The sequence below is a fragment of the Mirounga leonina genome, unplaced genomic scaffold, assembly GCF_011800145.1.
Source record: "Mirounga leonina isolate KUSES-001 unplaced genomic scaffold, KU_Mleo_1.0 Mir_200, whole genome shotgun sequence".
In the NCBI taxonomy this organism is placed as follows: domain Eukaryota; kingdom Metazoa; phylum Chordata; class Mammalia; order Carnivora; family Phocidae; genus Mirounga; species Mirounga leonina.
The window spans coordinates 4227372-4250879 of record NW_023270503.1 but is presented as its reverse complement, the minus strand read 5'-3'; the positions used below and the strand labels follow the sequence as shown (position 1 = coordinate 4250879).

At 43.0% G+C, this 23508-nt stretch overlaps 1 protein-coding gene across 1 annotated transcript in view; it reads left to right on the top strand.

Annotated features, from left to right (window-relative positions):
- The first annotated feature begins 15909 nt into the window (after window positions 1-15909).
- Window positions 15910-23508, top strand: part of TAOK1 (TAO kinase 1) — a 158164-nt gene continuing 150565 nt past the window's right edge. The window contains exon 1 of the mRNA XM_035027669.1: window positions 15910-16444. The gene's annotated coding sequence lies outside the window, so the exon portion shown is untranslated. The remainder of the gene's footprint in view (window positions 16445-23508) is intronic.

The following is a 23508-nucleotide window of genomic DNA, read 5'->3' as shown; positions in this document are numbered from 1 at the left end:
ATATGAGAATATCAGGAGTCTTCTCACTCTTTGTTGGAAACTAGCCAGCAGTGTGGCCCTGAAATACCAAATACGCAGATTCTTCCTACAGGCTTAGAAAAATGAAGTATAAGGGCACATAAGTGGTATTTTGTAAACTCCAGGAACCCTGAGAGATGCTAATACCTGGTAGGCTGGATAGATCACTAGGCGAGTGTGTAAAGAAAGGATTGCATTCAAATATGAGAACCTTTCACCTGGGCCAAAACAGCCACTTTCTTAGCTGTTCCAAGAACTAAATCTCTTCATAAAACCGACAACTGAAGGTGTGTACGTAGTGTGGTGGGGAGGGTGGAGAGTGGTGATTCTACTTCCTACTATTGTTTTTCAAAGAGTCTGAGTTTAGGGAGCTCTTGCAGATGCCTTTATTGGCAGCCTCAACCATTTTTCCTAGGTTGCCATGACAACAGGAAGCCAAACTCTGGGGGCTATTTATTGGTGAGTGATAAGGAGCCAAGTGAAAGGAAAACTCTTCGAGGAAGCCTGGGGTTGTCCGGAGGTCCTGGTAGAGGGTAAATCCAGATGCCTCCTGGCATGATGCACAAGGAGCTTCCTCCTCATCGCTCGTACCTTAGACATCTGACCAGGGGAGAGGTCTGAGGGCGGCAACCGTTCAGCACGAGAATGTTCTTAAGTATTAATGGTGCTGTGTAAGGACTGGAAGAGTCTGGTTTTCTCTGAAAGTGAGGGAACAGCAGGAGGTGCTTGTACCTGAGTGAAATTCACCAGGGAAGTGAGTGATATTTGTGTTTAGGCTGAACTCCTGGTGACACAGCCATATGGCTTTTGCTGACTGCCGTACTCCAGACGGAATATTCCTTTCGTGAAGCGGCGCAAGTATATAAAGGACTGTGTTTCCTTCACTGTCACCTTTAATCCCTCCCCCATCATCAGCCAGAACGCTTAAAGACTCAGGAGTCCCTACCTATCCTTCCAGCCTGAATTCCTGCCCAAGATCAAGGGTCTTGACACTTTTTCACATCTCTGATTTTGTCCCTAGAGTAGGAGGCTCCAGGGGACCACAGCTGACTCTGCCAGGCACAGAGGGTTGAGTCATCCTGCAAGCGTCAGAGCTGTTAGCAATAGCTCTGCTGATCTGTATGCAACTCCAACTCCCTCTCCAGTTCAGAGTTCTGGAGCCATCTTGTTCGAAAGTAAAGAACAGAACACAGATGGCTGGCAACAGGATCCCACAGGGGCCTCCTTTCCCACTGAGCCCATCCTGCTAATCCTTTTATGGAAAAAGAGAAAATAAATGGTGAATGGAGCAAAAAAGGAGCATCAGCTTCTGCACCGTTCTTGGGGGTGTAGGTAGAAGGCCTCTGAGAACAACCTCCAGCTACCCATTACATTTGCCAGGCATTTTCCCTTCCCATCCTTCTTTCTTCTTCCATTTCTTTTCCCTTCCTTCCTTCTGTTTTCCATCCCGGTTCCCTATTCTCGGTAGCAGCTTCTGATGGAGTGTTTTTGCTGAATGCCTTGTGTTTTACCAGGTAATTCAAATCCATACCTGTATAAGAAAATCAAATGCACTATAAGTTCAGAGTGGCTGATTTTATCAGTTTTATCTCTGGGGAATCCCTTTAGTTTCTTCTCTTCTGAGGTTAGTATAATACATTACAAAGAACACAGACTTTGGAGCCAGAAAAAAGTGGGTTCCAAGCCCTGTCCTGAAAAAAAAAATACATTAAAAAAATTTTAGCCGTGCCTGGCTGGCTCAGTTGGAAGAGCATGTGACTCTCAATCTCAGAGTTGTGAGTTCGAGCCCCACCTTGGGTCTAGAGATTACTTAAAAAAAAAAAATAATAAACTGTATTAAAAAAAATTTTTTTTTTAAATCTCCTCTGCCATTTACTAGCTGTGTCCTCTTGCGCAATTCACCTAGCCTCTCTGAGCTCCAGGTATGGCATCTGAAGTTGCATATAATAGTATCTACATTGCCAGTTAGTTTATAGATTAAATTAGCGGCAGAACACAGTATCCAGAACATAACAGATGTGTCCAATACATGTTAAGTCTCTTTTCTCCCATCTCTTGCTGCTATAAGTAGCAGGTCCTTATTTTCAAAAATTTGAAAAAAAATTTTCCCGTTGAGAAAGTTAGCATCCTTGCTCAGGTGCTGCTGATACAATTGAAGAAGGAAAACAAGTGGGAAGTGTGAGTGTTTTGCAAGACTAGAGGACCAAGACTTTGGAAAAACTAGCATGTCAATACTCTAATGTTAATTTCCCCCAACGTAGGGATTCTTGGTGAAGACTGATGGTTTCCTCAAATTGTTTCTGCAGCATGGTTGACACAAATTTATTTTCCTTGGAAGATAACATGCTGGGTTGCTGACTGACTGTGACTTTAAGTATTATCCCTCTCTAGGTTTCACCAGAACAAAGGATCACTGCTCCTCTTCACTCCAGGAAAGGAGGAGGATTGTTTGAAGTTTGTGTAAATTCCAGGAGAAAAGTTAAGTACGGCTTGGTATTATCCTTGGCACTGAGACTATCGGAAGTGCTTGTACAATCAGGTCAAATGCCACTGTTCAATTTATGAGATTACCAAAGACTCAGCTAACACAGGGCTGTGGTCTGACATGGCTCCTTTGTTCCAGATAATAAACATGTGTAATGTCAATTATACTAATGTGCTGCGCTCTAGTTGAAACAAGCAGGAGGTTGATGACGGGGCCAGGACATGGTACCTCATTCTCTCTGGCCAGGAGCTCTCTGACAACACGTTTTTCCTGTCTCTCTTTGTAACTGGTAATTAGGTTCTCAGTTGAGCTGTCAAGAGTCTTGACAGATTTCACAGGCAGTCACCACCTGACAACGTACAGCTGCGGGCTTTTCACAGCTGGTATGTTCCTTCCCAGGGACCCAAAGTTTCTCAGTCCTAGGCTCCCCGCTATCATTCAAAGAGGATGATCTGAGAGGAAAGCTAGCTTTCTCAGTGCATTCTCCAATTCCACCAAAGCGGAATGTTGTGGCCAATGGTGGTGATGGGGAAAACCTCTGTATTCATGTTTGTCTTCAGTGGGAAGGGCTGACTCTGTGGTCTGGCAGGAGAGTGGGAGTGATCAAATCCAGAAGTGGAAGGGGACTATGGGAACTGGACATAGCCTTTTAATAAAGTTGCTGTTTCTTTCTTCTGTTCTTCAGAAGCTCAACTCCTGTACACCCCAAAAAATGGAAAGCCAGGACTTAAACAGATACACCCGTGTTCACAGCAGCAGCATTCACAGTAGCAAAAGGGGGAAACAATGCAAATGTTCATTGGCAGACAACTGTCTAAACAAAATGTGGTATGTACATACAACAGAATATTATTCAGCCTTAGAAAGGAATGAAATTCTGACGTGTCTTACAACGTGGATGAACCTCGAAGACATTATGCTAAGTGAAATAAGTCAGTCACAAAAGGACAAATGCTGTCCTCTTATATGAGGTTCTTAGAGTAGACATATTCATAGAGACAGAAAGTACAGTGGAGACTGGCAGGGACGGGGTGGGTGGAGGCAGGATGCGATGTTGTTGTTTAACAGGTACAGAGTTTGAGGTGCCCGGCTGCTCAGTCGGTTGAGCATTTGACTCTTGGTCTCAGCTCAGGTCTTGATCTCATGACTGTGAGTTCAGACTCCGTGTTGGGCTCCACGCTGGGGGGCATGGAGCCTACTTAAAAAAAACAAACCAAAAAAACAGGTAGAGAGTTTCCATTTTGGAAGATGAAAAAAGTTCTGGAGATGGACAGCAGTGATGGTTGCACAACAGTGAGTATACTTAATTCCACTGAACTAGACACTTTAATTCCACTGAACTAGACACTTTAAAATGGTTAATTTTGGGGGCGCCTGGGTGGCTCAGTCGGTTAAGCGTCTGCCTTTGGCTCAGGTCATGATCCCAGGGGCCTGGGATCAAGCCCCACATCAGGCTCCCTGCTCAGCAGAGAGCCTGCTTCTCCCTCTGCCTGCTGTTCCCCCTGTTTGTGCTCGCTCTCTCTCTCAAAATTAAATAAAATCTTTAAAAAAAAAAAAACTACTTTGGGTCTGATTCTCTGCCACTGGCAACCAAAGAGTCCTAAATGATTTAGAACTGTTTATGTGTTGGTCTTTCTCATTAGGCTATGATCTCAAGAACAGTAATGGTATCTTATTCATCTGTATATCCACAGAGCCCAGCATAATACACATAACTGACATCCCATACATGTTTGCTATCTATCAATTCACCATTCCATAAACATCTATTGTGAGTCATCTATATGTCAGAAATTGTTTTAGGTGTGGGAGATGGAAATACAAATGAGTGAATAGGGGCGCCTGCCTGGCTCAGTAGGTAGAGCATGCCACTCCTGATTTCAGGGTTGTGAGTTCAAGCCTCATGCTGAGCGTAAAGCTCACTTAAAACAAAAAAAAAAGAGTGAGAGAATAAAAACTGTTATCTTGGAGTATTCTGAAGAATACTCAGCTATTCTGTAGAAGCAACTACAAAGGCTAGTGTGATAGAGAACTCTAGGAAAAGATGCACACATTCGCTGGGGTTCCCAAGAACTTGCTGTCACCTTGGCACTCTGCGCCTGGCTGATGGACATCTTCTGGGCTCCTGCACATGCCAGATATTTCCAGGATTGTCTAAGGCTTTGAGAATGTCTGGAAGGCGCCTCCCTCCAAAAATAGTGTACATACCAGATTTATACCTGGGCCTGTCATATGAATTGTTTTTTCTTCTGCTGTGCTTTTCTGTGTTGCTTGGGTCTCAAAAATATATTCTGTAAAAGCAGTATGCCCTGCCCATTTCTCAGAGTTATGGTAAAGGTGAGAAGAACCTCATTGATCTATGAAAGTTCTACTGTGAATTCAGGTGATGGTTGCTTTCTTTTACCTGAGCACAGCAAGTGTTAATACATTCTACTCTAGCTAGCATCCCCACAAAACCATATCATTTGGCCTCACCAGCAGTTCTAGTCTACTTGTAGTGAACATCTGTTGTTTTTGTCTGTCCAGAATTGCTCCCTCTTCTTCTGGCAAAAAGTACTCTACATTCCTTTGGGGAATTTCCTCTCCCTTCCATTCCATCTACATCAATTCTGCGTAGTTCTTGTGGAGCTGTTACTCTGAGCCTCTTGCCACAGGGTGATCACAGAATCCCAGCTAGGGCAATCAAAATGTCTCACCCTTTGGTGAAGCCACTAGCCCACAGAAGACCATATGACACAAGGCCCAAGCTGGGCCACCTGGAGCTGTCCCTTTGTGTTTTATGTACTCTTATGAGAGAGTGGGAAGCTTTTCTTTGCCTTTGGGGTCAGTAAACTGGGGCAACGTAAATCTGAACTTCTGTGGCCATTCCTCCCACTCCATTCTGCCCCCTGCTCTGGTCCAGCATCCTTCTGCGGCATGAAATAAACTAAGATGGAAGTCCATCTTAGTATGATCTATGTGAATTCTGCTTAAACCTCTCATGGAAACATGTTTATGGCCCATAAGCCCCAAATTCTCGTCTGTTCATCCTCACAAAGTCCCAAATGCCTTCAATTTCTACATTTGCCATATTGTGACATTTCAGTATTGAGAATATTTATGAGGAGGAGAAAGGATGAGCTTCATGATAACTAGACCAGACCTCTGTCCCCTGCTCAGGGGTTTTGGCAGCAAGTGGGAGAGAGCAGATTGTGTAGGAAACATCACATAGCAGGCAAGTTTAAGTGGATGTATAAACCTGAACTTTGGGGCAGGGGCTCCTGTCACTAGTGATCATAACACAACATATCAGTAAAGGAAGCATCTGATTCAAACCAATATTAGGAAACTTGATTTGGGGTGCCCGGTTGGCTCAGTCAGAGCATGAGACTCTTGATCTCAGGGTGGTGAGTTTAAGCCCCATATTAGGCATGGAGCCTATTTAAAAACAAAAACAATTCCTTGATTCATTTCCTGTGTGTAGACAGCACCAACGGGAGCATTCAGGCTTGGGGTATATTAAACTAGGTGGCAGCAGTGGAAAGCACCTGCACCGCCAGGTCTAGTCCTCACAAAACACAATCTTTTTTTTTTTTTTTTAAAGATTTTATTTATTTATTCATGAGAGACAGAGAGAGAGACAGACAGAGGCAGAGGGAGAAGCAGGCTCCCCGTGGAGCAGGGAGCCCGACGCGGGACTCGATCCCAGGACCCTGGGACCATGACCTGAGCCGAAGGCAGACGCTTAACCGACTGAGCCACTCAGGCGTCCCAAAACACAATCTTTTTTTTTTTTTTTTTAAGATTTTATTTATTTATTTGACAGAGAGAGAAGGAACACAAGCAGGGGGAGTGGGAGAGGGAGAAGCAGGCTTCCCGCGGAGCAGGGAGCCCGATGTGGGGCTCGATCCCAGGACCCTGGGACCACGACCCGAGTCGAAGGCAGAGGCTTAATGACTGTGCCACCCAGGTGCCCCAAAACACAGACAATCTTATAACAAAATCCAGTCTATAGAGAAAAACAGCCAAGCAACTGGGAGCTGGGGATGGTATGTGGAGAGACAGAAAAAGGGGAGTCAGACACCTAACAAAATTCTTTTAATTCCTGAGGCACTGGACTTTTCAATTACAGGGTCTAATAAATTTCCTTTTTTTTCTCCCCCGTAAGCTGATTTAAATAGTCACTTTCAACCAAAAGACTTCTTGCTAGTATAGTATTACTACCTAGTAAAGATAAGGCTAAAGAGGAGACCCAAAGACAATTCCAGGCCAATAAAATAGCAACTTATTTTATGTTTTGATTGCAAGCTGTTTGTTTCATATCCTATGTGGCACAACTCTGGTAGGAATTAGGGTAGTGTCTTTTTTATTTTTTGTTATTTTTGTTTTTTTGAATCCTGGCAGATGTCAGCCAAAGAGAAGGGCATGACAAAATCACCAATTGGTCCTGAAGATAAATTCCAAAAATCTCTCAGTCCACAAACATGCTGCCCAACCCTTCCCACATTCACAGATGTCTCAGACAATCATGATGCACTGATCATGGGGTGCCTGCCAGAGGGTGGTGTCAGAGCAGTGAGATGAATATTTACATCTTTACACATACACAATAAGAGCTAACACTTGAAATAAACAACCTAATGCACACAATTCAAAATGTGTGTCGTTTGTTACTTCAAAAAATCGAACTACATTACCCTTTGAGATCCTAAGTATAGTTACCTATCAGATTGCATTCAACCTTCTAATTCTTAATTTCCAGAATTCTCCCAGTGAACATCTGATTCCTAGCCATACCCCTACTTACTAGGTTCATGAAAATTGTATCTTTGTCTCTCAAATCTTCTTTTCTTTTCATCTCTACCTTTAGTCACAGAAATATGTTTTGTAGTTCCGTGTAGTACAAAACTGAAAGTAATCAAATAAATTCTTACTATATCTCCCACTTAGATATTACATATTTTTTATTTTTATTTTTTTTAAGACTTTATTTATTTATTTGAAAGAGAGAGAGAGCACAAGCAGAGGGAGAGGCAGAGGGAGAAACAGACTCCCCGCTAAGCCGGGAGCCGGACACAGGGCTCTATCCCAGGACCTGGAGATCATGACCTGAGCTGAAGGCAGACGCTTAACCATCTGACTACCCAGGCGCCCCTAGACATTACATATTTAAATAATTTGCATTTCAGCCTCCCTGGGAAGGGCAGAAGTGTAACAGTGATACCACCTCCTCTAGGAAGCATTCCCTGACTCCCCCACCTGGGGGCTGGATTGGGAGAGCTTTCATGTGTTCCCAAAGCATCCTGAGCTCACTCCTGCTGTAGCATTCACAATACAATATTTTGTCTGCTTACTCACCTGTTTCTCCCCCAAAAATCTGATCTCTTGGAGAAAAAAAAAACACAAACCCACAAGACAGAGCTAACACTCTAAATGGGGTAAGCACTTTACATGCTATAGTTAATCCTAAATACCTCTGAGGAAGGAAACGTTTATTTATTTATTCATTTTTAAAGATTTTATTTCGGGGTGCCTGGGTGGCTCAGTTTTTGGGCGTCTGCCTTTGGCTCGGATCGTGATCCCGGGGTCCTGGGATCGAGCCCCGCATCGGGTTCCCCGCTCGGCGGGGAGCCTGCTTCTCCCTCTCCCACTCCCCCTGCTTGTGTTCCCTCTCTCACTGTCTCTCTGTCAAATAAATAAATAAAATCTTAAAAAATAAATAAAGATTTTATTTTGTTTTATTTTATTTTAAAGATTTATTTATTTATTTGAGAGAACGAGAATGAGAGAGAGAGAGAGAGTACATGAGAGGGGGGAGGGTTAGAGGGAGAAGCAGGCTCCTCGCAGAGCAGGGAGCCCGATGCGGGACTCGATCCAGGGACTCCAGGATCATGATCTGAGCCGAAGGCAGTCGCTTAACCAACTGAGCCACCCAGGAGCCCAATAAAGATTTTATTTTTAAGCAAACTTTACGCCCAACGTGGGGCTCGAACTCACAACCCTGAGATCAAGAGTCATACACTCTACTGACTAAGCCAGCCAGGCGCCCTTGATGTCAACCCCATTTTGCAGCTAAGGAAAGGAACGCTCAGCCTGGTTAGGACACTGATGCCAAGGAGCATAGTGACGGACACCAGGAAGTGATGGAGGTGGGACTCCATAGTCAGTGCCTGCTGCTGCAGGACCTTCACATCCTCTGCTTGCTATCTTCAGGCTTGGACTTCTTTTAGACTCTGGAGCAGCTGCTTTAACTTATTCATGGCTTGCTGCAGATGCTTAGCTGATAGATACTGGAGACTGAAAGGTTTCTAGGTCAGAACTTTACTGAGCTGAATTGTATTCTACTCTCCTTAGGGTACCTTGGCCCAGCATTTATCTATTCCTGTGGGTTAAAGTGGACAAATCTGCTGCCTCCACATGCAGGGCCCTTTCAAAGATGTTCACAAAATGAACTCAATTATGTGGGAGCGCAGAGCTCAAGAAACAACTTTATACATGATGAGCTTTATTTTCCAGCCTGTGGAAGCCATACTTATCTGAGACAGCCTTATGTAGACATGTCTGGGTGAGGTATGACAACCAGACTTAAACCTGCCTTAGTTGGTTGGTCTTGGAGCCTAAAGACAAAATCTGTGGATGAACTGATAGCCCAGGATGCACTGAATGAGCTGCCAGTAATATACTGATTTATTTATTTGTTGATTACCAGTTTCATGGAGTGCCTCACCCCTGGTTTCTACAGTGAAAATTCTTTTTTTTTTTTTAAAGATTTTATTTATTTATTTGACAGAGAGAGAGAGCATAAGTAGGGGGAGTGGTAGAGGGAGAAGCAGGCTTCCCGCCGAGCAGAGAGCCCGATGCGGGGCCTGATCCCAGGACTCCAGGATCATGACCTGAGCCGAAGGCAGACGCTTACCGACTGAGCCACCCAGGCGCCCCTACAGTGAAAATTCTAAGACACATCCTTCTCACCAACTACCCTGTCATGTACTCAGCTTCAATGGTTTTTGCCTTCGACTGTAAGGAGATAGAGGTTTCCATAAATAATCACAATGTAATTGCAAAAAATTTATACGCTAGTTAAAGTTGGATGGAGATATTATCATGACCAATGCAGTTCTCCCACATTTTAATAGAAGTCAGTTAAAACACCCTAAGAAGCATTTCTTCTGTTTCTAAATGCACGCCCCCCCCCCCACTTTGGAATTCAAGTTATTTGTACGTGTTATTTGCATCATTCCTGTAATTATATATTTTTGAACTAAAAGGAATCCAAAGATCATTTTAGTCTATTGCACTTAGGTAAGAAACTGAGGCCCAGGAAAGTATAAATTAAGGTCTGGTTCTGTGCATCATTTGCTAATAGGTAGTTTTGCATTGTTATTTAAATGTTTTTTTTAAGGATTTTATTTATTCATTTGAGAAAGAGAGACACACAGAGCATAAGCAGGGGGAGAGGCAGAGGGAGAGGGAGAAGTAGACTCCTCACTGAGCTGGCAGCCCAACGTGGGCCTCGATCCCAGGACCTGGAGATCATGACCTGAGCCAAAGGCAGATGCTTAACCATCTGAGCCACCCAGCTGCCCCTGTTATTTAGTTTTGTGCATGCAGATCTAATCTCTCTAATAGGATTCTTTTTAGTGAGGGAGGGGCTGAGGGAGAGAGAGAGAGAGAATCTTAAGCAGGCTCCACGCCCAGTGCAGAGCCTGACTTGGGCTTGATCTCAGGACCCTGAGACCATGACCGAGCCGAAATCAAGAGTCGGACGCTTAAGCGACTGAGCCACCGAGGCACCCCTCTAACAGGATTTTGAGTTCCTAGTATGGGGAGGGATTTGAGAAAGGGAACCAATAAGCAGTGAAAAAAAAAAGCAGCTTAAAATTCATATTGAACCTGTACTGTAATTTTAGCTCTCCATGCTGAGCTGCACAAAGGTACTTGATTTTTTTGTACTTTCTTCCTCTCTGTTGGGAGTCATCATCATCATCATCATCCTTTTTTCAGGGTTGTTGGAAAGATTAAGGGGATAATGAATGTAAAGAACTTGCTTCATACAGTTCTCAGCACAGAGTAACTCTATAAACATTAGTTGCATTTGCCCTTTCTGTATTTTACTTAAGCCTAACATACAGCAGGAACTCAATAAGTATTTGTTAAATTGAGTTGAAGACAACTTGGTCTTTTACTGAGTAACAACACTGAAAGGATCGTTTAATCAGATACCAGATCGGTCAGTGCACCCACCTGCACATTGACAAGCTGCCTTTTCACCCATAGATCCATGCATGACACAAATATACTGACATTACACATGGTCAGGCATCTCTTACACACAAAAAATATGTGCATGGCATCAAGCTGTCCTCGATTGGTGGTGCCAGGAGTGGAATATGGTGGAAGGAGAATGTGGTTTAGATTCATTCACAACTGGGTTCAAATTCTAGCTCATCAGTTATTAGTTGTGTGATCTTGGGCAAGTGACATAACTCTCTGAACCCTAGTTTCCTTACCTATAAATTGGAAGTAATCATAACAGAACCTACTGCACAAGTTTGTTGTGACGATTAAATATGTCAGTGTATGGAAAAAGCTTATTCTTGGTTTTGTCACTGCTTAGGTAACTTTTTTATCGAGGTCAAAACATGGTTGGTACCCATTCTTCACCCCACAGCTAGCTTACTTTCTTTTTTTAAAAAATTTTTATTTCAAGCAATCTCTATACCCAACATGGGGCTTGAACTGAGGACCCCAAGACCAAGAGTGGCATGCTCTACCGACTGAGCCAGCCAGGTGTCCCTCGCACAGCTTTCTGACCCCAATTTGTAGGCTCAAGGAATACCTAATTGAGATATGAGAAAGCTTTTCACGGAGGTGACATGTGAGCTAAATCTTGAAGGATATTAGCCAACTAGAGGAGGTCTTTCAGGCAGAGGAGTGCGGTGCCGCATCTTGAAGACAGCATATGAGCAGTTAGCAGAAGAGTGAATAATAGTTCAGGATGGTGGGAACATCCTAAATAAAGTTAGAGAGGTATGCAAGGGTTTTGTCTGGATTTTACTTGGACGGTTTTGGGAGCCATGGAAGAGTTTTTTGTTTCTTTTTTTTTTGCCATAGAAGAGTTTTTTTTTTTTTTTTAAGATTTTATTTATTTGAGAGCGAGAATGAGAGACAGCATGAGAGGGAGGAGGGTCAGAGGGAGAAGCAGGCTCCCTGCCAAGCAGGGAACCCAATGCGGGACTTGATCCAGGGACTCGAGGATCATGACCTGAGCCGAAGGCAGTCGCCTAACCAACTGAGCCACCCAGGCGCCCCTGCCATAGAAGAGTTTTAAGCAGAGAAATGACACACTCATCTTTTAGAAATTGCATTTTAGGAAGATTAAAACCATTCACCAAAGTATAGAGAATGGGGCACCCCGGGGGGTGAGAAGAGTAGTTGGAAGGCAATTACAGTACCCCAGGTTAGAAACAGTATGAACCACCATAGCAGAGGCAGTGGGGATGAAGAAAGGGATGAAGAAAGGGATGAATTTGAGAAATGTTCAGGAGTTAAATCACAGAAGGTGCAAAATCTGCAATTGTTCTAAGTATTAAGTTATTTTCCTACCATAAATGAGTGTAATTTTCTTGTTTGGATTCAATTTTTGAAATTAAATAACTGATATCTTTTGCAGTATCAACCAATGATACTTGACTGTTGAACAAATTTGACAGGATAAGCCCATGTGTATGTATGTATGGGTGTGTTGTGTGTGTGAAATTTGAAGAATTTGGGGAGGGAGGCCTCTTAGTACCAGATCATAGGTAGATATCTGGAATAATAATTTTTTAAAAAGACAGGCAGGGTCTCTTAAGATACGCTATGTGCTGGGGAATCAGAGAGGGGGTGGAGCTACAATTTATGGTACAGGTGGTGTTAAGAGGGAGAATGAGGTAGTAGCAGACACAAAATATTATAAAAAGAAACACTACCTATACAAGAGCAAACCTTTAGATTTAACTACCAGTTTAGAAATATGGGCAATGAAGCAAATGTGAAATGACATTGTGAGGATGCAACTGGCAAGTCCAGAATGTGGAAAATTCTACAGGATCTATAATCTGATTTCTTAGACAAATAAACTGCTTACAAAAAGGAAAGAGGGGCTCCTGGGTGGCTCAGTCAGTTGAGCGTCGGACTCTTGGTTTTGGCTCAGGTGGCGATCTCAGGGTCATGGATCCAGCCCCACGTCAGGCTCTGTGCTCAGTGTGGAGTCCGCTTCAGATTCTCTCTCCCTCTCCCTCCCACTCTCTCTCTCTCAAATGAACAAATAAAATCTTAAAAAAAAAAAAAAAGGAAGAAAAAAGGGAGGGGGAACTGTTATACATGAAAAGCGATATAAGAGACATATCTAAGGGTGCCTGGATGGCTCAGATGGTTAAGTGTCTGCCTTCCGTTCAGGTCGTGATCCCAGGGTCCTGGGATCGAGCCCCACATCGGGCTCCCAGCTCATCAGGAGTCTGCTTCTCCCTCTGCCTCTCTCCCTTGCTCATGCTCTCTGTCTGTCTCTCGAATGAATAAAATCTTTTTTTTTTTTTTTAAAGAGAGACATATCTATTAATCAAAGGCAAAGTGTAGAACTTCAGGTCCTGGTTCAGACAAATGGACTGTAAAATGACATTTTGGAAACTGGGAAAAACTGAACATGGATTGGGTATTAAATAATAAGAAATTATTGTAAAGGTGTGATAATGATATTGTGGTTATGTTTCAACCAAAGCATTTCTCAAAGACACATATTGAAGTATTTTCAGGTAAAATGTTATGATGGTTTACTAAAGATTTACTTAAAAATACACTTGGGGGGGGCGGCATCTAGGTGGCTCAGTCGGCTAAGCCCCTGACTCTTGATTTTGGCTGGGGTCATGATCTCAGGGTCATGGGATTGAGTGCCGCACAGAGCTCCACACTCAGGGAGGCGTCTGCTCCAGATTCTCTCCCTTTAGCCCTGCCTCTCCCCCCACTCACTCTCTCTTTATTCCTCCCTCTCTTTCACAAATAAATCTTAAAAAAAATACATTGGTTGGAGGGGGATTACATTGGGTGCAAAAGGCTGTGAGAGAATAGGTGAAACAAGAATGATAAAAATGGTTGATAATAGTTGAAGCTAGGTGACGGACACATGGGGGTTTATTTGACAGAGAGAGAGAGAGCGATCACAAGTGGGGGGAGTGGGAGCAGAGGGAGAGGGAGAAGCAGGCTCCTGGTCGAGCAGGGAGCCCGATGCAGGGCTCGATCCCAGGACCCCGGGATCATGACCCGAGCCGAAGGCAGACGCTCAACCGACTGAGCTACCCAGGCACCCCCACATGGGGGTTTATTATTATATCCCATTCCTTTTGTGTATGTTTGAAATTTTCCATAGAAAATTAAGAATAAATATTATAGGAAAGCCTGAATCTCTTTCCATTCCTAAATGTATGAAATAACTAGAAGAGAACATTCTTGCTGTAACTTTCAGAAGAAGGGATCAGGATTGGAAGGGCATCATTTGAGCGGTAGATGGAGGAAGAGAGGCTCCAAGGACAAGAAGGTAGAAGGAAAACTGGTTTTGAATGGTGCTGAAAAGCCAAGGAGGAACACAGTTTCAAGATGGAAGGAGTATCAACTATGTCTAATATTGCAGATGTCAAGAAGCATTAAAATGACTCCTCTAGGGTGCCTGGGTGGCTCAGTCGGTTAAGCATTTGCCTTTGGCTCGGGTCATGGTTCCGGGGCCCCGGGATCAAGTCCCACATGGGGCTCCCTGTTCAGCGGCGACTCTGCTTCTCCCTCTCCCTCTGTTGCTCTCTTTCTCTGTCAAATAAATAAATAAAATCTTAAAAAAAATAAAATAAAATGACTCTACCAGACACAGCAAGTAGGAGGTCACTCTTGACTTTTGTAATAAGATCAGTTTCAGTGGAGGTTGGAAGACAGACAACTTTTCCCAGAAGCTTGGCTTTGAAGGGGAGGAGAGATGAAGATTGTAATCCTTCTTTTCCCTCCAAAGAAACTAGGGCATGTTTTAATGCTGAGGTTAAGTTGCCACTTGAGAGTAGTTGACAATATAGGTGAAAAGAGGACTGACTGACAGAGCAAACCCCCTTACTACGAAAAAGCATATTTAGAACAAATTATATGTATAACCCACCGAAGAGGATATCTTGGGTTTTTTTTTTTTTTTTTAAAGATTTTATTTACTTATTTGAGAGAGAGAACAAGAGACAGAGAGCATGAGAGGGAAGAGGGTCAGAGGGAGAAGCAGACCCCCACCGAGCAGGGAGCCCGATGCGGGACTCGATCCAGGGACTCCAGGATCACGACCTGAGCCGAAGGCAGTCGCTTAACCAACTGAGCCACCCAGGCGCCCTTGTTTTTCTGATCATAGCGTTTACTTTCCTAGTTTACTGTAACTTCCAGTTGTTCCGGGGTACACTCTTACTCATAAGTCTCACACAACAGATCTATTTATCTCACTGCTTAACCAGTTGAAGAATCAAGATTTTTTTATGACTGCACTTGAGGCATACTTTCTGGTTCCTGAATAAAATTGCTCTTTATAGTCCACTGAAGGAGTTTTCCTCTAAAAAAACGTTTTCACCACACAAAAAAATTAGAAGCTCTCTTTCCTGCGTTAGGACGCGTAGGACTCTTCAGTTTGTTCGCTGCTCCTGTTTCCAAAACTTATCGTCACTCAATCTACTAAAGACATACACCAAAACCTCACAAGAATTTGTCTCTTTCCTACCATTACCAACATACAGGGTGGTTTAATCTGTATTCTCAACTCTTATTACCATTCCAGAAGTTCTTATAAGCTTTTAGAATCCCAAAAATTCAACTACATACTGATTACACTGACCAGATTACCTCTGAATTCCACGGAGTAGTTGAACCAAGGTGTGTAAGAACTGGATATCCTACATGCCAGGGCAAGCTTCTCATTCGCAGGGTTTTGGGGGGCGCATATTTTGGAAGTGAGAACAGAGGAGGAGAGCTGATAAACTCTTCTTTCTCAGATTTCAGGGTGAAATGAATGCACCTGATGCCCGCGTGGCAGAAGAGATCCGCCAGCTGCGTGCGACGAGGCTGGACCGAGGCTGGGACTCGGGGTACCCGGGAGACTCCGCCCAGTCAGTGCAAGCACTCGCGCGCTCCCGTGAGGGCGCGCACGCGTTCGCAGTCGTGTCTCGCGCAGGGTCGGGCCTGTCAGGCGGGAAATCTCGCGAGATCGGAGACTGGGATGACTGTCGGGAGGAGGGGAGTGGTGTCGGGGAAGGGGGGGGAAACCTGGGCAGCGGCCGGGCTCTGTGGCTTCAGGGCTCGGAGAGAGAGAGAGAGAGGGAGGGTGGCAAAGATAGTGAGTCGGTGCCGCCGCCTGTCTGAGGAGAGAGGAGGGGTCCCGCTTGCCTGCGCCCTTCGCGGGCCGAGAGCGCGAGGCACCCGCGAACCTCTGAGGCCTCCCGGCCCCTGGGGACCCCGCCCCGCCGCCGGCCGGCCGGCCCGCGGCCTCTCTTCCCTTTGTGAGCGCCCCCTTCCCAGGGGTGGTGGTGGTGGCGGAGGGCTGTGCGTGGGCCCGCCCGCTGAGGGGCCGTGGCGGGGGACGAGAGGGCCTCGGCTGTGTGAGGACGGAAGGCGGCCGAGGCCCGGGCCGGTTCCCCCGAGGCGGCGGCGGCGGCTCCCAGCACTTCCCCGCGCCATCTTAGCTGAGCCCAAGCTCTGAGGGCGCCTCCTCGACCCCGGTCGTCCCCTCGCCCCCTCCCCCCCCGCCCCTTGTCGCAGAGCTTGGGCTGGGCGGCTTGCTGGGGCTCCGGGGGGGGGGGGGCGGCAGTCGGTCGCCAGGCCCCCTCCTCCTCACTCTTCGCCCTCCAGCGTAGCGGCTGCCCGAGCGCTGCAGGGGGCTGCGCCTGCCTACTCCGCCCCAGACCTGTCGGCGAAAGGGTAAGGGCACCTCTGCTTTGGGAAAGGGAGACATGGAGGGGGCGGGGAAATTCGGCCCACTCTGGCCTCCGAGAAGGGAGGTGGGGGTGGGGTAGGGAGGGAGACAAGGAGGGTCTGTGATTTCAGTGGGTGGGGTGAAGAAGCTGGTGAGCTAGGCGCCCTCCCGTTTTGAGGGGCAAGAGCAATTACATCCCTCTTTCCTGAGGGTCACCGGAAGGGGTGGTGGAAGGGGATGTCTCGAGGAAGGTGTGGCTCTCTTGGGGAGACTGGGTTGATGTGCACCCCGATTTAAAGGCGCGAGGTCCCTTTCCCTTCTGATCCCTCTGCTCCTCCCTCTCCTCCTTTGTAGTGTCTGTATTCTTGGGAAGGGTAGCCTGCTGGGTGGCTTCCACCCCTGCTCAGGAAATCCATACTCCTACATGGGTGATGGAAGCGTTTCTCTCCCCCTACCCTTCCCCCTTCCCCATCCTTTAGTCTACTGCAATGCTGCAGAAGTCCAAGGCAGTTTCTTCATACATAGGCCTGTGTATACACTGAAAGGGAGGGGGAGCTGGAGAGGGAAGTAATGGCGCTTCCCTTGGAAAGGTTACCCTTTTCCCTTTGGTTTTAAATCGATAACAGTACTGGTTTAATATTCTTCCCCTGAGATCTGTCCCTGGGAAGTATATCTGTTCCTGTTGTTATTGTTGGGAGAGATGGCCTCTCGAGAGGGACCCTGCCATGTTTGAACAGTTTTGATGTCTCTCTCGCTCTCTTTACACACTAGATTGACATTTTTTTGGTGAGCATGTTGGGTTTTCACTAGGATTCAAATAAAATAAATTTGTACTCTTTCATGTCCCTCTCCTTTTCCTTTCTGTGATTTTAGTAGTTCTTGAAGAATTATTAAAGATTAATGCATACAGGCAGGCCATCTTATGGACGTTCTCCTCGAGCTGTGAATTTTTAGGGTTCATACTATTTTGTATAACATTGGAATTGGATTTTCTGAAAATGATTAGGTTACAAACCTTTCTGTAGAAATGCTTTTTTTCTGAAGGAAATGAGAAAACAGACACTAATTTGCCTAATTATGCTGTGATAGGATCTGTGTTATGTAGTCAATAAATCACTTTTCCACTTCTTTTGCTTCATGTCAGATTTGTTTAAAACAAATTATCTGCTTTACAGTAGTACTTGTTGGTTTTGTCCTTAGTAGAGTAGAAATAAATAAAAATTTTAACATTCTGGAAGTGTGTTGCCAAGTGCTTTTTGTGATCAAATAGTCATGAAATCTGTTCATACTTTTTTCTTTAAGTATTTAGATTTACTGATGAAGTGATTTCCAAATGTTTCATATATAAATGTTCTAAGATTAATTTTTTTTTTTTTTTTACAAAGCAACGAAGACTACAATATGTACAGCTATGGGTTGTTTAGATGTTTTATTAACAAGTTGTATTTGGTGTTTAAGCTTTGCTTAGTGGGTGACTTATTTTAAAATACTTCCGAATGCCATGTATATTTAATGTTGTTCATCAGAGGTTTTTTTGGTGTATGTTGCATTTTGAAACCTGTTTTAAGACAGGGCTTTAAAGATGTTAGTATAAGTAGTGTTAGGCACTAATTTCATTTCTCTCCTCTCATTTCATGATTTTGATATTTCATTAATGATATGTTAAATCAGTTTATTTTTCCTCAGAAAGTAGAATTCTTCTTGCTTTCTTTATTCCCTTTTTATTTTTAACTGAATTCATTTTGACTTAAACAGCACTTCTCATTTGAATCTTTATTTCATGGCACAAAGCTGCATGTTGTAGTATGTAGAGTTTCCCCTTACATGGGAAATTCTGCCATAAAGTCTAGTTCTGTATGTTATGGTTTGTTGTTGATAATTCATTTATACTAGTATGTGTAAACCCAAGCATACTGCTCAGCAAAGAGTGACTGTTTTTGTTTTGGAAAGGTGCAGGCAGAGAAGGTTTGTCAATAAAGGCTACAAAACTTAAGGATGTACACAGAATATAAGTAAACTACTTGCTCAATTTCCAAAATGCATGCTACAACTAAGAGATACTCTTAAGGACAACTAAAAAGAAACCCTCTTTTCCATAGCTTGTAGGAATTCTAAGAGTGGTAAAAGTATGTTCTTTATCAATTAGATAAATTCATTATTAGGGAAAAACTGCCTGAGGGTTATTTCAGCTGACCTCGATGTCACTGTCAGAATACTGAGAGCTGTTAAGTCTGGGTTTGGTTGATTCCAGTTTAGTATGGTACTTATGTTTCTAAATAGTTCATCTACAAAATGGCAGTGTACATCACTTCCTGTTCTTTCACAACTGACTCTTTCTCTGGATTCCCTTTTAATGACTTAACTTTTGGCATTCTGATATCTGATTTGTTAATTTGGTTATAATTCTCATGTTTTATAAATGGAAGAATTTCTGAGAATCAACTGGGTTTAATAGTCTAAGATTATCTTGACAGTAATCTTCCTTCCAAACTAAAGGACAGTTTCTCAAACATACTTAAACTATGAGAGGTTTTAAAGAAATATAACAGTGTACAGGACCAAAAATATGAGTGAACTGAATAGAAAATAATTAATTGCGTTTTCTATAATACAGATTTGGGAAGAACTATGGATATGGTAATTAATTGAATGTGTGTTCATATTAAACAGGCTTTCTGTATATCAAGGCACATACATATTTGGACCCATGTAATGATGCCATTCTGTTAATAAAAAAGAAGCGGATTACTTACAGAACACCAGAAAGACTAGGTGCTCTTTTTAAATTTTAATTAATTAATTAATTTGAAAGTGGGCTCCACACTGAGCCCAACATGGGGCTTGAACTAATGACACTGAGATCAAGACCTGAGCCTGAGATCAAGAGTCTGACAGTTAATCAGCTGAGCCACCCAAGCACCCCAAGACTAGATGCTCTTATCTAAACATAAAGAGTATAATTTATTTTAGTAATTTGCTGGTACTTATGTAAATACTTAATAAATCCAGAAATTATCTAGGGGCCAACTGTTGGCATTGAAATTAGATTTGAGATTAGTCTGTTATTCACATTACCTGGGAATAAATTCTGTGTTTTTCATTTGACTGATTTGTGTATTAAAATCAGTTAATTTTTTCTTTGTATCCCTTTTGGTTATCAGTAGTGTCTGTTATAATAATTGCATTCATACTAATTTACCTTTTATAGGAGTTTTTTGGTAGGTATTAGCTGCTGTTCAGTTCAGGATCATATATTAATGAGCCTTCTTTTTTCTTTTTTTTTTTTTAAAGATTTTATTTATTTATTTGACAGAGAGAGACACAGTGAGAGAGGGAACACAAGCAGGGGGAGTGGGAGAGGGAGAAGCAGGCTTCCCGCTGAGCAGGGAGCCCGATGTGGGGCTCGATCCCAGGACCCCGGGATCATGACCTGAGCTGAAGGCAGATGCTTAACGACTGAGCCACCAAGCGCCCCTGAATGAGTCTTTTCTAAAAAGTGTTGTTTCTCTAGTCAAGTCTTTCATAAAATTGAAATTGTTCTGTTAAACGGAGTGCCAGTGTTATGTTTGTCTGCCTTTAGGTTTCTACATTTGTTCATGGCTGGATTGTTTTTTTATATTCTTCAAGATTTCAAATTCTAAGATGTAAGTGAAAAAGATACAAACCTGTATTATTTCATTCCCCGTTACATTCCATTTTTGGATTAAAGTGCTTTAATTTTTAGTGGTAAAAATTGATGTTTAATTTTATTAAAGATATCTCAGACCTTCTAAAAAAATTCACATGAATTGAAAAGTTGTGTGGAGGGACTAGAAACAATTATTTTCAGTTGGGATATATCTGTCAGCATTTGGTAACAATATTTCTATCAGTCTCTTCCATTTGTGCTAGAAGCAGACTTTTTGTTCTGAAATACAGCATCTTTTTACCTAGTGACAAAATTAAGTGGGCCATAAAAGGTGGAAAGGTTTTTCAAAATGTAAGTACCTGCATGTAAATAAAGTCAATGAAAGTACAGGTATACATCCTGTAAAAAATGCCAATGTCAGTGATATTTAAACATAACTACCTTTTTGTTTGTTTGTTTTATTTTTTATGTAAGCTTTAGGCCCAAGGAAGGGCTTGAACTCAGGACCTCAAGATCAAGAGTTGCATGCTCTGCCGACTAAGCCATCCAGGTGCCTCTAAACATAACTCCTTTTTTTTTTTTTAAGACTTTATTTATTTATTTGACAGAGAGTGAGCACAAGCCCGAGGAGTGGCAGACTTTTTTTTAACCAACTGAGCCACCCAGGCGCCCCTAAATATAACTACTTTTAATTGGCCTCTAACTGATCTTTAAAGTTGAGAAGGGGCTAATTTTTCCTTTCAATAAACTTACAATAGTGTTATGCAGATTTAGAAGTAGATGAATTATTCCATTTAAGAAGATATGCAAAGGGCCACCTGGGTGGCTCAGTCGTTAAGCGTCTGCCTTCGGCTCAGGTCATGAGGGTGCTGGGATCGTGCCCCGCATCGGGCTCCCTGCTCCACGGAAGCCTGCTTCTCCCTCTCCCACTCCCCCTGCTTGTGTTCCCTCTCTCGCTGTGTCTCTCTCTGTCAAATAAATAAATAAAATCTTTAAAAAATAAAATAAAATAAATGATATGCAAAATTTAGTTTCTGAGAAAAGCACTGACAAATAATAAAATGGAACTAAATATTCTGATTTGCAGCCACTAATAATAATAAAACTGGCACTTAATATATTTTAATTTCACCATTTATTAGCTGTGTAACTTCTTTATGTAGCTTTTTTAAGCCTTACTTTCCTAACCTATAAAATGAAGATAGTAGTCACTTTACAAGGTTGTTAGGTATAAATGGGATGACTCTTCTTTTTTTTTTTTTTTAAGATTTAATTTATTTATTTGAGACAGAGAGAATGAGAGAGACAGAGAGCACATGAGAGGGGGGAGGGTCAGAGGACGAAGCAGACTCCCTGCCGAGCAGGGAGCCCGATGTGGGACTCGATCCAGGGACTCCAGGATCATGACCTGAGCCGAAGGCAGTCGCCCAACCAACTGAGCCACCCAGGCGCCCTGGGATGACTCTTCTTAAGTACTTAACATACTGCCTGATACATAGTAAACATTCAATAAGTTGTTGCCTATCACACTAGCACTAGCTACTTAGTAAATTTTTTTTTTTTAAGATTTTATTTATTTCTTGAGAGAGAGAGAGAGCACAAGCAGAGGGGAGAGGGAGAAGCAGGATCCCTGATGAACAGGGAGCCCGACATGGGGCTCGATCCCAGGACCCTGGGATCATGACCTGAGCTGAAGGCAGACGCTTAACCCACTGAGCCACCCAGGTGCCCCTACTTAGTAAATTTTTACAAATGAATACATGGAGTCTAATATTTAAGACTGAAGTGCATTCCATAATTTTGATTTGGATTAATACATTTGGAGCTCAAAATATATTTTTGAAAGAAATGATTAGAATTTCTAATCAAGAGTAGCTTACAACTTTTTGTACCCTTAGTGGACTTTAGTTCTACAAGACATTTTCTTTTTCCTTTGTGGATAAAGCCTATCCTAAAGAACGAAATTTTCTTTCCCTTTGGTTCTTGATTTTTATATTTAAGAGTCAGTTGATGTCACTCTTCTACTTCCTGGAGCTCTTTTCACCTTCCTAGCTTTGAAGGCATCCAAAGTACTCATGTTCTCCTAGGGTTATTTTTATAGGTATCCTTTGTGTGTCCTTACCTTGAAGTGCTTTGTATTCCACAATGTACTAATTAACAAACATTAAGTGATGATCATATGCCAGTAAGACATGGTCTCTGCCCTGGAGGAATTCTGTCTTTTCATTTTTTCCACCTCCTAAATATTAAAGTGGGTACTTAGGAAAGTAACGAACTCCAGTGGTTGTCAGTTCCTCTAAGCCAGTGCTTTTCAAACTTTAGGTTGTGACTTATTAATGGCTTGTGAATTCAATTTAGTGGGTCACGAAAACAGTTTTTAAAAATGAATAATAGTAGCAAATAATAGAATGTGGTATGTAAGTAAGGGTAAGCATTCTAATGAGAAACTTTTTTTTTTTTTTGCTGTATTTTATGTGTTCTGGATACACAGTTAAATTTTCTTGAAATTTCTTTTTCAACTCATCCTTTTTACTTTTTGTTTATTATAGTAATCTCTACATCCAATGTGGGGCCCGAACTCACAGTCCCAAGATCAAGAGTCACATGCTTTTCCACTGAGCCAGCCAGGCACCCCAGCATCCTATTTAGTTCTAATATCTCTGAAGTATGATATTCTTGTTTGTTTTGTTCTTTTTCTTTTTTAGTTAAGTCTACTTTCAATCTCTCCTGATTCTAGTCTCTAGTCTGTTTGGTAGTTATGTTATACATATTTACCTTTCTTAGGCCTCAAATCTTGTTAGGGTACTGAGGACTCTGTCTAAAAGATCCTGGTTAGGGGGATCCCTGGGTGGCTCAGTCGGTTAAGCGGCTACCTTTGGCTCAGATCATGATCTCAGGGTCCTGTGTTGGGCTCCTTGCTCAGCCGGGAGCCTGCTTCCCTTCTGCCTGCTGCTCCCCCTGCTTGTGCGCTCTCTCTCTGACAAATAAATAAAATCTTAAAAAAAAAAAAAAAAAAAGATCCTGATTAGGGTACCAGCAATTTTGGGCTCTGTGCTCAGTGGGGAGTCTGCTTCTCTCCCTCTGCCCCTCCCCCCACTTATGCTCGCTCGCTCTCTCTAAAATAAATCTTAAAAAAAAAGAATTTATTTTTTAAAAAAGGAAAACTTTGGGCGCCTGGGTGGCTCAGTTGGTTAAGCGACTGCCTTCGGCTCAGGTCATGATCCTGGAGTCCCTGGATCGAGTCCCGCATCGGGCTCCCTGCTCGGCGGGGAGTCTGCTTCTCCCTCTGACCCTCTTCCCTCTCATGCTCTCTGTCTCTCATTCTCTCTCTCTCAAATAAATAAAGAAAATCTTTAAAAAAAAAAAAAAAAAAAGGAAAACTTTATTTGGAACATATTGAGAAAAATGTCTTTTATTTTTATTTGGTCCATATGTGGATTT